At 45.0% G+C, this 14,966-nt stretch overlaps 1 protein-coding gene and 1 pseudogene across 25 annotated transcripts in view; one reads left to right on the top strand and one right to left on the bottom strand.

Annotated features, from left to right (window-relative positions):
• FARS2 (phenylalanyl-tRNA synthetase 2, mitochondrial) overlaps positions 1–14,966 on the bottom strand; it is a 537,315-nt gene that overhangs the window by 56,326 nt on the left and 466,023 nt on the right. The gene's annotated exons all lie outside the window — the stretch shown is intronic.
• On the top strand, positions 11,609–12,428 carry LOC112297530 (large ribosomal subunit protein eL42-like; annotated as a pseudogene).

The raw sequence follows: 14,966 nt of genomic DNA, 5'->3' as shown, positions 1-14,966 counted from the left end.
CTTAACAAAAGTCCACACTTTATTTGAATTTCCTTCTCTTGGCCTGATGTCTTTTCTGTCCCAGGATCCCATCCAGGACCCCACATAACAATTACTTATCATCTTTCCGTAGGCTCCTCTAGGCTGTGCCTGTCTCAGGTTTTCCTTGTTTTTGATGACCTTGACTGTTTTGAGTAGAGCTGGTCAAGTATTTTGCATAATGTCCCTCAATTGGGATTTGTCTGATTTCCCCCCCTTGTGATTAGACCAGGACTATAGCTTTGGGAGGAGGACCACAGGGGTAAAGTGCCATTCTCATCACACTGTAGCATCCAGGGTGCGTGCTACCAACACGACATATCACGGCCGGTGCTGACCTTGACCAGCTGTCTGAGGTGCTATCTGTCAGGCTTCTCCATGTACGGCTGCTCTGTTTCCCCTCCGCTCTCCACTGTCCTCTGTGGAAGGAGGACACTATGCACGTTATTCACCTGGGGGGTCGGGAGGTCTCCTCCACCTCTTTGGGGGAAAGAATCTACCTATATTATTTGGAATTCTGCTTCATGGGAGATTTTTCTATTCTCCTCCATTTATTTGTGTATTCTTGTATTTTATCCAATCTTGTATTTATATTAATACAGGCTCATGAATATTTATTTAATACTTTAGGTTAAAATCCAACATTATTTTGTTTTTCAAACTGTTCCAACTGTGGCCTTTGGGAGCTCTTTCAGTTGGCTCCTGTGTCCCTTTGACATACCCCACCCTTCCCCAATGAGGCAGCTTTTTTTCAGTATTTCCTTCTTTTCTGGCACTACAAGATCCTTTAGGCTCAACGTACATATTTCCTGTCCAGTCCTTCAGTCAGTCGTTTCTCCACGGAGCGCTGGAGACTTGCTTTTGAGTTCTGTTGGTCGGGACCAGGGCAGCCTTTAGTCTAGGGCTGTTTGTCCCCACCACTGAGGCTTTCCCCTTCTGACTGCTGTGCCCAAGGTGTTCCTACTGTGGCTGATGGGAACACAAACTATTGCCCCGTATGACCTCAGAGATTGTTCTGCTTATTCCCTTCTGGTGGTTCTTTCCTCGGCCATTGGGATGTTCCTCCCACGGTGAGCTGAGGACTGAGGGGTCCTCACAGATCTCGGAGCTGGCTTTCTGGGCAGCGCAGCCCTCTCAAAGACTCACCTTGTGAATTCCAGCTGCCTGGGCCCCTCAGATCCCTAACTTGGTCTCCTCAACTTAGAAACTCCTGGGCTCTGTTTGGTCCTGACCCTGTGCCTTGGCCTGGGAACCTCTCCAGGCGGTGAGCTAGAGAACAGTAGGGCTCACCCCACTGTTCCTCCCTCAGGGACTACCATCCTGTGTTATCTATGTTTGATGTCTGAACCCCACTGTTTCATATATCTTGTTTAGATTTCTAGCTGTCTAAGGTGGGAAGGCAAATTCAGTTCCTGAGATTCTACTCTTGGCCTAAGTAGAAGTTCTGAAATTCACTATAGACACTATAGAGGGTTTCATTTGGAAATGTGGTTGGCTGTCCTGGTTATAAACAGTACAAGCGAGGGACTCAGCTTTGAGCACACAGCATCACATGGCTAAAATAATGGAGCAGGGTTAATCTGTCTGTATTACAATGAGGTTGTTGGAGGTGTAAAATATAAATGGATTGAACTGGGAGGCTCTGAAAGCCCAGATGCCCTCCTGCGTCTGCTACAGGATGACCAGAGCTGGGGCCGGAGACGGCACCTCACCAGGTGCACGTGCTCTTCTCAGGAGACACGGCCTAGACTGGACAGCAGCGACGTGAAAACAGCCCACGTGTGCGATGTGCGCACATCAAAGCAGCCTTAAAAACCCACAGGAGGATGATTGGTTTCGCAGGATTCTCCCTCGTCCCAGGCAACCTGAGAAGTGCTGGTTAATATGAGTACTCACCAATAGCTTGAAAACTCACCCATCTAACAAGGACAGAAGGTGGAAAATCATGGCTGAAAATGCCCCCCTGGGGCTTACTTATTCAGAGCCTTCCCTACATCTTAACTAACAGAGGGAGTCTCATAAACACACACACACACACACACACGCACACCCTTATGGAATGTATACAGGGACCCACAATTTTCTTCTGGGTCTCTCAATTTCATTTTCTTCAGGTCTTTGAGATCTTAGTCCCAAAACAGTGAGGCAGACTTTAATGATCTGCAAACAAAGTTTTAAAATCTAGGAACCTTATATCAAAGGGAAAAACACTTTCAGATGTAAGTGACTCAATCATTGTAATTCAGAAATACTGCAAAAGAAATTTTCTTCATGCAGCTCATCATGCACATCAGTGTTCCCCAGATGGCAGATCCACCTGCGACACAGGACCATGACAACATCTCCAAGCCGGTTACCGCCAGCACATTCTCCATCCTCCTTCAACTAGTGTGGGCAGTGGCGTCTGGGGTAGAAAAGCTACCAACGTGCAGTGACCTTCCCTGCTCTACTTGAAACCAAGTGCCAGGCCTTGTCCGAGCACCGGGCCCGCGCATGGCATCTCTAGCCTCACTTCCATCTGTTCCACTACACACCTCCCACCACCCACACCGTCCAGCCCAGCCAAGTAAATGAGCACTTAGAGACATGAAAACGTGTATCCCCATCAAAGACTAGGAGACTCCTCATTAAAGAAGAGACTGTAAGAGACCATGAAATTCCTTGCTTCAGACATGGAGTTTCCTCAAGACTTGTTTATTGTCATGTGTGGCAAGTTAGGAAATATCTCATTAAGGTAGATAGGACTTGCACCCTGGTTTTAAAGTTCATTGTTATGTTCATCCTCAAAAGGCAAGGTGTGTGGGGCCACAAAAGGATGGAGAAGGGTTGTTATGAGCTTAGCTTCCACAGTTGTTTGTCCAGAAGTTTTGCATTCAGTGGATGCTCAACAGACAGATCTCTGCTAAATTAAACTTAAGTACTTCCAATGACTGGCCACCACCCACCCCTTCACATACAAACACTTTTCACCCCGTTCCCTTCAGGATAGCCACCTGGTCATAGCTGCAAATTCCCACACCTGTAGAAGAAGCTGGAGCCAACTGATCACGTACAGACCCACTGATAAATGACCACAGCTGGCCAGTGACGGCGCCCCTTTGATTTTACATCCTGACAGAGAATAAAATTAGATAAAAAAAAAATCAGCCCAAATATAGATTCAGGCTTGAATCACAAGGAAATCCCATATATCCAGGGCGAATCTAAGAGATGAAAGATTCTAACAAAAACACGATATTTTCTACGATGGCTGGTGCTTACAAAGCCTGTCTGCCCAGGCATTTTGCCACCACATCAGACTGTTCACTGCTCCAGGGACCAACCACAAACTCTAGCCCCATACATTTTCGTTCTACCCACCACATCCTTCCCACCTGCCCTATTTGGTAAATTCTTGCTCACTTTTTAATGTTTAATTCAAAGGTTGCCTTCCCCATGAAGCACATCCTAATATTCTGAAAATAAGGATTTAATAACCGATGTCTTTCTTCCCTGTACTCCCACAGTGCTGAAGGCACCCCTTAATTAGAGCAGTACCCCTGGCATCCTGAATACCTGTTCAGTGTTTGCCTTCTGTCTTGGCATGTGAGGCACCCGAGGGCAGCAACTGTGCTTCCTGAGCCTCAGGAAGTGCCTGGGACATGGCAGGACCCTGAGCTGCGCACTGCGGGGAGGCACACAGGGAAGGAAGCACACAAGCTGCCCTATCCAAGGTGTTGTGCTTCCGGGTTCTTCCAAAGAGATTTACACATGCACTCAGATTTGCCTTCCCTACGTTGGGCAGGAAAGGTATGATTAGTCACGCTCTGCTCTGAAGGAAAAACCTAGTGTTCGGAGAGGTTGAATGTGCAGCTGTCCAACGCTGAGCAAAGTCCTGGACTAGACCTAAAGAGACCTCAGTTCCAGTCATGGCTGTTCTGCAGAGTATTGTGGGAGACTTCAGCAGCTGGGAAAATTATCTAAATTATCTCTAATCCCATTGCAAATGTCTACACCTCCCCTAAGGTCATATGCCCATACATGATGAAGCTTGAACTAGCACCAGGTGTTCTGATGCTTACAGGGTTGTTAGAGGTCCTGGTGCCATTTCAAACCTCACTGCTGCGTTCATTTCATTCTCAGATGCTGAATTTGTTTCTCAAATCCGAGTACCATTGGAATAATGGCTGTTCCCCAAATGCCAACGAGATGCTGCTTTTATGAGTGAACACACTGCCAGCCCTGCTTGGGGTAGGCCCATGCTGCTAACTGCAGACAGGGCCCATAGGAGACTGCACGCACACAGTTGTTTCTTTGGGCAAATATGGCAGCAAAGTGATGATATCAAGCAGGACCTTAATAAAAGAAAGTGGGAAGAGAACATACAGAGGAACAAAAAGTAAGAACAAGCAAGTGCTTACAGGTCCTGGGCTGACTATGCCTTTTGTTAAAATGAAAACAAGCCATTTTGGTTCACCAAGGCAACTTGGAGAAAGCGAAGCTGTGTCTGCTGTCTTTATCTGCATGTTTGACTGAGATGGAAACGGGAGCTTCATAAATGGAAGGAAAGACCGTCATTGTCCCAACTGCATCAAAGTTGACAAAAGCTTCATCTAGCTTCTGTTCTGATCATTTCATCCAACACTTGGAAGATTTCAAGGATGGAGAAGTAGAACTAAAATTAACAGAAGAGCAGCAATGGGAGGAGTATGCCAAATGCATTTCTGTCACAACAGTGAGGAACAACAGAGAAATTTAAGGTGGCCAGCTATCAATAACTGGTTTGCTCAGTTTAGTAGCCAAAGCTCTCATTCCAAGACAAACTAAATAGTCTTCCTTGTTGGAAACCCAGCAGTTGATGAAGTGTAGGTTTAAAAGCATCTCCTCTGGCTACTTTCAGGGATCATGGCAGGTAGGTAGCACATGTTGGCAACCATGCCCAGTGACCTGCAAGTCTCTAAGAAGTCAGCATCATCATTCTGAGACAGGGAGCGTATCTGAAGTCATGGGAATAACAATGGTCAAGGTTAATTCAAGGACTATTAACCGTTAGCCTGCTATGTGCCTGGGATATCATGGTGACCCAAACACAGCCCTACCTCGGAGCTTGCCATCCAGTGGAAGGAGAAAGACAAATATGTCATTGTTGAGTAGAAAAGACTAAGATAACAATTACCAACAAGAAATACATCTTAAAGTGTGATTGAGGTTCAGAGTGGGAAGGGAGCACAAGAGACTGGGAAATAAGCAGTGGCATTCAGGATGGGCAATGAAGGACACGCAAGAGTTTAAGAAACTGAGATGGGGAGATGCAGGGGAACAAGTATGAGCAAAGGCCAGAGGTGCCATGCATGGAGTTTAAGAAATGAAAACATCCCAAATGGTTTGAGCAGAGACTACATAAAGAAACACGTTGATGGTGTTAGGGGCTGAATATTTGTGTCTCTCCCCCAAATTCATATGTTGAAACCATAATCCCCAATGTGATGGCATTTGGAGGTGGAAACCTTTAGGAAGGAGTTGGTTTTAAATGAGTACATGAGGGTGGAGCTCTCACAATAGGATTACTGCCCTTATATGGGCATAAAGGGGCCAAAGCATTCATTCTCTGCCTTGTGAGGAAGCCAGGGAGAGGGCCCTTAGGGACCCTGAGTATGCCCAGCATCACATTGGAGACTTCCAGCCTCCAGGACTGTGAGAAATAAATGTCTGTTGTTTAAGCCACCCAGACTGACTAAGAAGATGGGATCAAAAGGGCCTTGAGCATTAGACTAAGCTACTTGGGTTTTAGTAGCAAGAGTGGAGAACCACTGTGCATTTCTTAGCAGGAAGGTTTTAGTCTCTGTCTCTAGGAGGATTAGTTGGATAGCAACATTTAGGATGAACTAAGGTAAGGAAGGAGGCAGGCAAACAGAAACTGAGAATAGGAAGTAGAGGCTTGCCCTTGCTAGTATGGCTCAGTTGGTTGGAGTGCTGTCCCATACACCAAAAGGTTTGGGGTTCCATTCCCATCAGGGCACACACCTAGGTTTCGAGTTGGATCCCCAGTTGGGGTACATATAGGAGGCAACCAACTGATGTTTTTCTCTCATATCAATGTTTCTGTTTCTCTCTCTCTAAAAACAATGAACATATTTAATAAAAGAAAGAAAGTAGAGGCTTAAACAGGAAGGAATAAGAACTTGCCCTAGGTTGACAATCCAGGTGGAAGAAGAAAAAGGTGGGGGTGAAAAATAAGTAGGGAAGGATAGGAGACAGGAAGAGGGGGCTTGGGGGATGATGCTGAGGTCATGGCCTAGGGAAGCGTGAAGCCACTTAGATGGATAAGAAGTCACAAGGATCAAATGAGCCCTACTTTATCCATTTGAATCCCTGCTTCAGGCAGATTATCCAGGCCCATGTACCTAGAAGGCGAATGGCAAGGTGGACCTGAGGTTCTGTGGAAGAGTCAGCTGCAGAAAGAGCCATCGGAAGATGAGGAGGTAACCAGGAAATGGGGGAGCCTCACATTTAGGGGATGTGGAGTAAAAGAAGTAGAAACTGGGAGAGGCAGGGGAGCTAGCAGAGGGCTGTGGGGGTCTGGCCAGCACACCCAGCCAGGGAGGAGAAGAGCTTACAGAAGAGGTCCCCTAAGAGGCAGATCCATGCTCTCTCCCCAGGGATTCCTTTGCTCTATGTGCACTGTGATTACGTGAAAATGGGCGGTGGGAGTGGACAAGGAGCACAGAAGAGGGCAAAAGCATTTCCCAGTTTTTCAATACTGGGAAAAACTGAAGGCCTTTGGCACTTCAATTTTAAGTAGAGGCAAATACCTTCAATTCTTACTATTCTCCAGGCCCAGTTACATCAATTCTTAACTTTTTAGGCCAGGCCAGGGTTTCTTGACATCCAAGGACCATTTTAAGGGTATCTCTCACACACATGAAATGATACTACTTGCTGATTTTTAAAAAGTTGAAGAAGCAGTGGGTAACGAAATGAAACCATTTTAAAAATGAATATTACTTTTGGCCACTATCAGCAACAACTTTTTCAGCAAGGGATCTGCATGGTTCAGGGATGGCAAGCGGGCATCTTGATGGGGGTGGGGGTGGAGGCATGACAGAGCCACAGGGCCTGGGGTCCTCAGTACTGTGTACAGCACTGCTCTGCCACCCCTAAGCTGTCCTCGCCTCCATTCCCGCAATGCACACTGCAGACAGCAATCAGACCCATAGGAGCCTTCCCGGAGGTGCAAATTTGAGAAGGGCATCTGCCAGAGGAAGCCTCAGAAACATTAACTTTCACCCCCACAGTTAGTGCTACTCTCCATTTCTACTAGAACAAAAATCCTAAAAAGCAATTACTGTCATTCAGCCAAAGGGCAAGTGTTCGGTTGCTTTGTTAGGTGGTAGTGGTAGGCCTGGGGATCAGCCCTCACTGGAAACTCCCTCTGGAATCAGTCAGATCTGAAGTCCACGAGCAGAAAACACTCAACAGCTAAAAGGGCAAATACGACTGACTTGGGAGGAAGAATGCAGTGAGTGACTTCCTAATCTATTCTTTGTTTTTGTTTGTACCAAGTATTTCTTCACATTCTATAGTAGCATTTAGACGTAGTTAGCAACTCTGACCTTTAACGCACAAGGAGGTGTGGCACCCACTGTCTCTGTCCTGGACACCGGGAAGGCGGGGCCTGGCAGACCGCTGCTCTGTCTTCAGCACTGGATCAGGGACAGGAAGCATCTGGCCGACCCCCTCTATGGAGTGCCAGTGTGTAGCCTGGCGTCTGGGTGCAGTCCTTTCTTCTCATAGAAGCCCCTTCCTGTGGCCAGGTCATGGTGCTGTCAGTAATGAGCCCAGTGCACGCTTCCATTGCGGCAGGTGGGAATGACCATTACCTAAGCAATGGACGTCCTTCATGGCTTGGGTTTTGGGGGATAAATACAACAGAAAGTCACATGTACCCCACCGTGCAAAGAGGTGTGCTCTGTGGCTTCAGCAGAATGCAAAGTGGGGAGTCTGCCAGCACACTCCTGGAGCAGAGCTGCTCCTCACCTGAGCACGACTCGGGCCAGGTGTCCCCACACTGGCACTCCAGAGGGATCCAGAGGGTGGCTCACTCCACTTCTCTGATCACATTAAGTTGAAACATGGATTTTCTAATATTTAATACTTTGGACTTAAAAAGTGGTAATTTCTGTTTTTGAAATATTTGTTTTATGGTTTATCTGGCCAGACTGTAAGTTGCACTAACTTTTGTGACTATGAGTGATACTGCTAGTTCCCATCACTTCTCCACCTTTATCACTTTTGTACCCAAAGCACTATTTTTTCCTTTTTCTCTGGAAAAACTCAATAACCTTACAGAGACCACTGTGCTGTATGTTAATAATGATATTAATAATGACTCTAACAATGACACAAATGGCACATAAGTATATATGCAATTCTATATATATTAACTCATTTATTACTTACAACAAACCTGAGGTGAGTTCAATTATTACTCCCATTTAAGGAGGACCGTATTTAACAGGATGCCGTAACAAACCACTACCAAGACTAGAGTTGAATGGCTCCCCAGATGCAAATAAGTTCATGTTTTTCAATATACATTATCATAGTTCACAAACCCTTTGTTTTGTGGGATGACACCCAACCAACTGAGCCACACCGGTCAGGACCAATGAGCCATTTTAAACCATGGGTCCAACCACTGATGAAAAGGCAAATTTAGCATATGTAAATATTAACATGTAAATGAGACAAAAATACATTTGCCGATAATCACACCCTTTTAATTGAATTTTGGCTGAGAAGTAACCACGATCGTCCTTGTAGCATGTGTTTGATATTTAATACCCTTTCTTAATAAGTCACCATGACTTATCAAGACAAATATCTGACCAGTGTTAAAAAAATTTTTAAACTCTGATCATCTTCACCACTCACAGGAAACAGGACCCAGCATTGTGTTTCCAAAGCCCACCAAATGGAGGTGACACAGGATTGCCCAGGGAAGGAAGAGGGTGGAAGGGGAGGGGAGGTGCTAGACTGCAGCAGATTCAGAGACATATACCCAGAAAGCACCAAGGGTTTGGAGGATTCTAAAAGAAGGGGAAGCCAGAAGCTGGAGCCTGCACAGCATTTCCTTATGGTGGCAGGATCTCTCTGGGAGACCCCGGGATACTGGGTGGACTAGGCAACATGAGCTGATGAAAGACCCCTGTGCCCAGCTTTGCTCAGAGGCAGAGGACCTGCCTGCCTTTCAGGGACTCCCAGGCTTGGACATGGAGCATATCAGAGGTATGACCAGTGTGGTCAGGTTGAGAGTGCTCTTTCCTTCAAGGCTTTTGCCCAATCTGATGTGTAAGCATGGGGGGGTGGTGTGGGTGGAGGGAGCAAGTAGTATGAGTCAGAGTAAACTAAATTTAGAGAAATAAGGCAGGTGCCATTTCTTGCACCCAGAGTTGTGGGAGAAAATGTATACCACTACAAACCTATCATTAGGAACCCAATAGGATAGTTGCAAAAATCTCAATTGATCTTATATTTTACATTTCCTCTGAAATCATCAACTGCCTATAGACCCACTAATTTGCCCACCAGAGATCACAAGGGGTCCATGAACCTAACTTACAGAACAATATACTTGATCTTAAGCCACACAAGGGCAGGGATCTTCCAGTACCAATCAGATAATAAACATACAACAAAAATGTGTTGAACTGACCTGATATTGTTTGATATAGTTAAGTTTATGCCTTCAGAATCATAACACATTATGAAAATCTCCCATTCCAGGGGCCATACCAGAGGTTCGCCATTCTTTGGAATCATAACATATAATCCATTAGACTTGACAGTTATATATATATATATACTATTGACAACTGTGTGAATTATAGTAAATGAGAATTTAAAAAAATAACTTGTCCTATGTAACTTCTCTCCCTCTCTCTCTCTCTCTCTTTCTTTCTTTCTTTCTGCCTCCTTCTGTCCTTCTCCCCCCGCCTCCCAACCTCGCTCCCTTTAAAAAATTTTGCCTGTGGAAGTTTTCAAGCTTGAGAAGACCTCATTCCACTTTGAAGGAAAAGGATTTCATAAATATTGAAAAGCCGATACCCATAAAACCAAATCAGTACATGTAAAAATTCTGCCCAAGTCCCTCTATGTGAAAGTTTCTGCTGTTCCCAAGGGATGAGTGTGGAAACAGAGGCGTCCCAGAGGGCACAGCAGGAAGAAGACCACCTGGCCCCTCCTGAACTGCCAGTCAGTCCATTGCCAGGAGTCTCCCTGCATCCACCAGCTCAGGCCTCCCAGCCTCAACTTCTAGCCCCCAATGTTTGGGGCATGGCAGGGCATAGAAAAGAAGGAAAAACCAAAACAAATTCACCAAAAATCTTAATTAACCAGAATTCAAGTAAGCAGAATACTCAAGCAAACTTTATTTTGCAATCTTATTTCACTTTTAGATAATGTTAGACTGAGCATTTGTTTTTAAACAAATAAAACAAAAACTTCCTAAATATGGCTTAGGGACAATCCAACTTTAGTTTAGAAATCCTATCTATACTTTCCAGAATTTTACAATAAGAATTGACCCACATGAATTCACTAAATTAGTGAATGGCCTTTCCACCAAGTTCTAGGAACATTCATAATCACAGCCCATTAGAAAAACATTTCAGTTACCAAAGACAGATTGAAGCTAAATTTTATCTACTTAACTAAGGCAGAAAGTACACATGTCACTATAGAGAGATAAACACCAGGAATAGAAACTAAAAGAGCTTTCTGAATTAATTCTGATCAATAAAAATATTGAATTCATCAAAACCTATACCTCACAGAACATTCCAATTAACTAAGGCTGATAAAACTAGAAGCCATTATTTCTGCAGGCAATGACCCCCCCCCCCAAAGTTTATTTTTTTCAACATTGAAGAAAATGCCACTAGAAATCTGATTGAGTATATACTTTGCTAAAGGAACACTTTCTGGTATACCAGTTTGAAAGTATGAAACACTATTTCCGAAAGAGAATAATGTTAGTGATTTTCTGTTGTTCAATTGCTTATTCTGAATGAAACATTTAAAAAGGATATATACCATTGGCTCTCAAAAGTCCCCAATTTTTGGATACATTTTGTGAGTTATATAAAAACTCCAATTCTGAGGGAATGTCAGGACAGCAGTACAGGGACACAGAGATCCGTGAAAGGCTAGACTGCACAGTGGAGTAGCCAATATGGATGTGGAGACGAGGTGAGAACACACGTAGACACACTGCTACGTTTTGTATTTGACAAGTGCCCCATCTCTTTTCCAGCTACATGGCTGCTCCCAAGATCTATTTTAATATTTACTGTATGTGTTAATAAAAATAAGCAATGAAGAGAATTGTTCTCAATTACAAGCCATGAGTAACCCATTAAAGCACAAAATAAACTACTAATAAAACATTCTTACTAGTACACACTGAGAATTTCAATTAGCCTTTCTAATGACTAATGTTACCTTAAAGTTGGCAAAGTTAACTGCTCCCTACTTTTAATTTATTTTATGTAATGACTATTTCCATTATTCTTTTAGGGACAAAGTCAGTGGAAATGGAAAACAAAGTGCTGTCAGCACTGTAATTGTCAGTTCTGGATATCAGCACTTAAAGCTGGGAGACTTTCTGTGCTGATCACGCTCTCACAAACATGGCGAATGTTCCTAAGACCTGCCAGACTTTCTGTAAGAAGTGTGGCTGGCATCAACCCCACAAAGTGACACAGTGCAAGAAGGGCAAGGGTCCCCTGTCTGCGCAGGAAGCAGAGTGGCTACGGTGGGCAGACTAAGCCCATTTTTTGCAAAAAGGCTAACGCTGCAAAGAAGATTGTGCTGAGGCGTAAATGCACCGAGCGCAACGGCAGGTCTAAGAGAATGCTGGCTGTTAGGACATGTAAGCATTCTGAACTGGGAGGAGATGAGAAGGGCCAAATGATCCAGTTCTAAGCTTCATATTTTGTTTCATTATATGACAATAAAGTCTTAAGGATAAAAAAACAACCACCTGTGAGAAAGACGCTGCTATTCTGGTTTCTGGCGTGTCACTGGAGTCCTCTAATCTGTACCTGTCCAAAGCGGCTGCTGTGTGTGAAGTCCCCGGTCCCCAAAGAGCCCAGTAGGATGGCCGGGGTGCAGGCTTCTAGATTAGTCATAGTTTGTAGTCATACTGAGGTAACACAAATCTTTACGGACATGTTTCCCCAAGTTACCCGGGCCCCACACCCGCAGGCTATGCAGACAGAGCCCAGCCATGCAGGGAGCACAGTGCTGAGGGCCATGTACAGCAGCAGCCACGAGGGAGCAGTGACTTTAACAGCGGCTCAGGCGGAGGGCACTAATCCTGGGTCTTTGCAGAGAGAGGCACACACGGGGCTCTAACTCTCCAAGGGCTAGTAGGGGCAGAGCCCAGGTAATCCCATGACTTAGAGTAGACCCTGCCTCCCAACGCGGGGCCCACAGTGACTGCACACTCATCACAGTCTGGCAGTCCATTTGTCTGAGGCCACCAAATCCCACTGATCCTCTGAGCCCTTGTGGTCAGCTTTGCAGGCCCTGAATCTTACTTAATGTTCACATGAAAAAGCAACTGCTGCTTGGCTGAGCCCATAAACATCGTGTTGAAAATTAATGCTTTGCTCAAATAAAAGCATAAAGAAAAGTATGTATCCTCTTACGAGGCCATCTGAGGCCATAGGCACGAGCAAGGTTTGGTGACAGACAAGTGGTACAGATGTGTGTCTGACGTCCTCATCTCGTTAGGAAAGGTGGCCAAGAGGCCACACATATATATTTGATATATGTCTCCAAACTCAAGTGTTTCTCAAGTACAAGAAGGGGAGAACCCTACCCCCCACCTCCCCCCCCCGAAAAAACCTTGGAATTATCTTCTGGAGGCTGGGCCCCTTGTAGTATAGGCTCCCCCGCTGGGTGAGTGTTCTAGGAGCCCATCTGTGTCGGTGCACCAGCTGCAATTGTTATGAGAGGCTGCATTTGGCTTCAGTGAATTTTTTTTGAAGGGTCTTTCAATGCGTTTGCACATTTCATGGTGGGTGATTTACCAGCACACCTGCTCCCGTCGCACTCAGTGTTCAGCAGCTTTTGACCAAGAATGGCATGACCCCTGGCCCCACCCTCCATATTCACCTGATCTAGCCACACGTGACTTTTTTTTGTTTCCCTGGATGAAAAATGTTTTGATGTGGAAAAGATGAAACAAAAAATGGCAGAAGCACTAAAAGGCATCAAAATCAACAAGTTCAAAAACTGTTCTGAGCAGTGGAAAAAAGTCTCGATAGGAGTACTGCATCAAATGGAGAGTACTGTGAAGGTGACTGAAGTTTAGACATGGAAGAATAAGTACACAACTTTTTATAAATAAATTCCATTTTTATGGGGTCCCCTGCATATGTGTCACCAACCACAAGTTAAGTGAGTTAAAGCAGTGGGCAAGATTAGAAGCAGATTACCACAGCTATTGCTACATACATGAAAAAGAAAAGGCCTCTTGGTTTATAACCTTCAAAGTTAACAATATGAAATCAAGCACATTCTTCTCATTATCTACTATTTATTTTTATTGTTCAATGAAGAATCATACAAAATAGGAAACATGATCACATAGGAAGGAATCTTTATGCTGTTGTCTGGGGTAGTCAAGTTTTGAAATTTATTAATCAGTAAAATGATTTAAATGTACAATTTAGTAAATGAGTATGTTTGGATCTCCATAACTTGTAGTCATGTAGGAATTAAAAAAACGTAGATGTGGTGACTTCCGGTAATGGACTAAAACTGCACTTTCTGTGAAAGCTTAGAGAGCACCTGGGGGTCAGAGGTCAGTCTGACATTGTTGGAAAATGGCACTGGGAAGGTTTGGGGTACATGAAAGGTGACTGTGAAGGTCACTTGGGTTCCTGTACAACAGTGGCTCTCAAACTCCGCTGTGCAATAGAATCACCAGGGAGCTTTAAAAGATCTTGGAGCACAGCCTCACTCCAGACCTGGAAACTGGGTGGTAGCAATTTTTAAAGCTCTTCAGGTAATGTGCACATGCTACCAATTTGAGAACCAACGCTATGCGTGAGTGCTTTTCAAGTTCTGATGTGCACACAGGCCCCCTGATCTTAAGATGCAGATTCTGTCTGAAGAAGTCCAGGTGGGGTCCTGAGAGGCTGCATTTTAACAAGACCCCAGTTATGCTGCTGCTGCTGACCCATGGACTAGTTCAGTAGCAAAACTATAGGCAATGGGAAACCACGACAAACTTCCATGTGATGGAATCAAAGCTGAGCTTCCCAGAGACAAACAAGCACCCTTGAGCATAAGTAGATTTAAAATGCAGTGGGAAATGAATCGGGAAGCTACTGAAAGAGACAGAGTGGGGTTTGAGCAACCTGAAGGAATCTTGGCAGCAGGCTCTCTAAGAAGTAACCCTGTCATGGTCAATGCCACCCCACAAGGGGCCAGCTGCTGCTATGGGAGCACTTAAAAAAGCCCTAAGAGGATCTAAAAGATCATATAAAAATATATTCTACTTTGTAGAATGGTCCTTCCCAGCAGTCTGAGCAATGGATAGCAGAGCATGGGTGGGAATGCCCGTGCCTTTCCTTCTCATGGAAACAACTTTGTTGCCCCTATCACCTCTCCTCTCCTTCCAGGTACTGGGGGGATTCCAGTGCCTGCGCACTTGTAGTTGAAAGGACCCCATAACTGTGAGCAGGTGGGGTGGGCCAGGCCTGCACTCACCAGGGCTCACCTGTCCCTCCTGCCATCTGGCTGCCCAGCAACAACTTAGAGGGCAGAGCCCAGCTCCCAGTGTAAGAATGATATTGGCAATGCCCACCGACAGGTAGATGGGATCAGAAATACACTGCGTTGGGTTAAGAGGCAGAGTTTTTCAGGTTATTTGTTACTGGCCCACCCTAACGGAC

The sequence above is a fragment of the Desmodus rotundus genome, chromosome 3, assembly GCF_022682495.2.
Source record: "Desmodus rotundus isolate HL8 chromosome 3, HLdesRot8A.1, whole genome shotgun sequence".
NCBI classification, from domain to species: Eukaryota; Metazoa; Chordata; class Mammalia; order Chiroptera; family Phyllostomidae; genus Desmodus; species Desmodus rotundus.
Note: the sequence above shows the minus strand (reverse complement) of the source record. Positions and strands in the feature narration are given on the sequence as shown.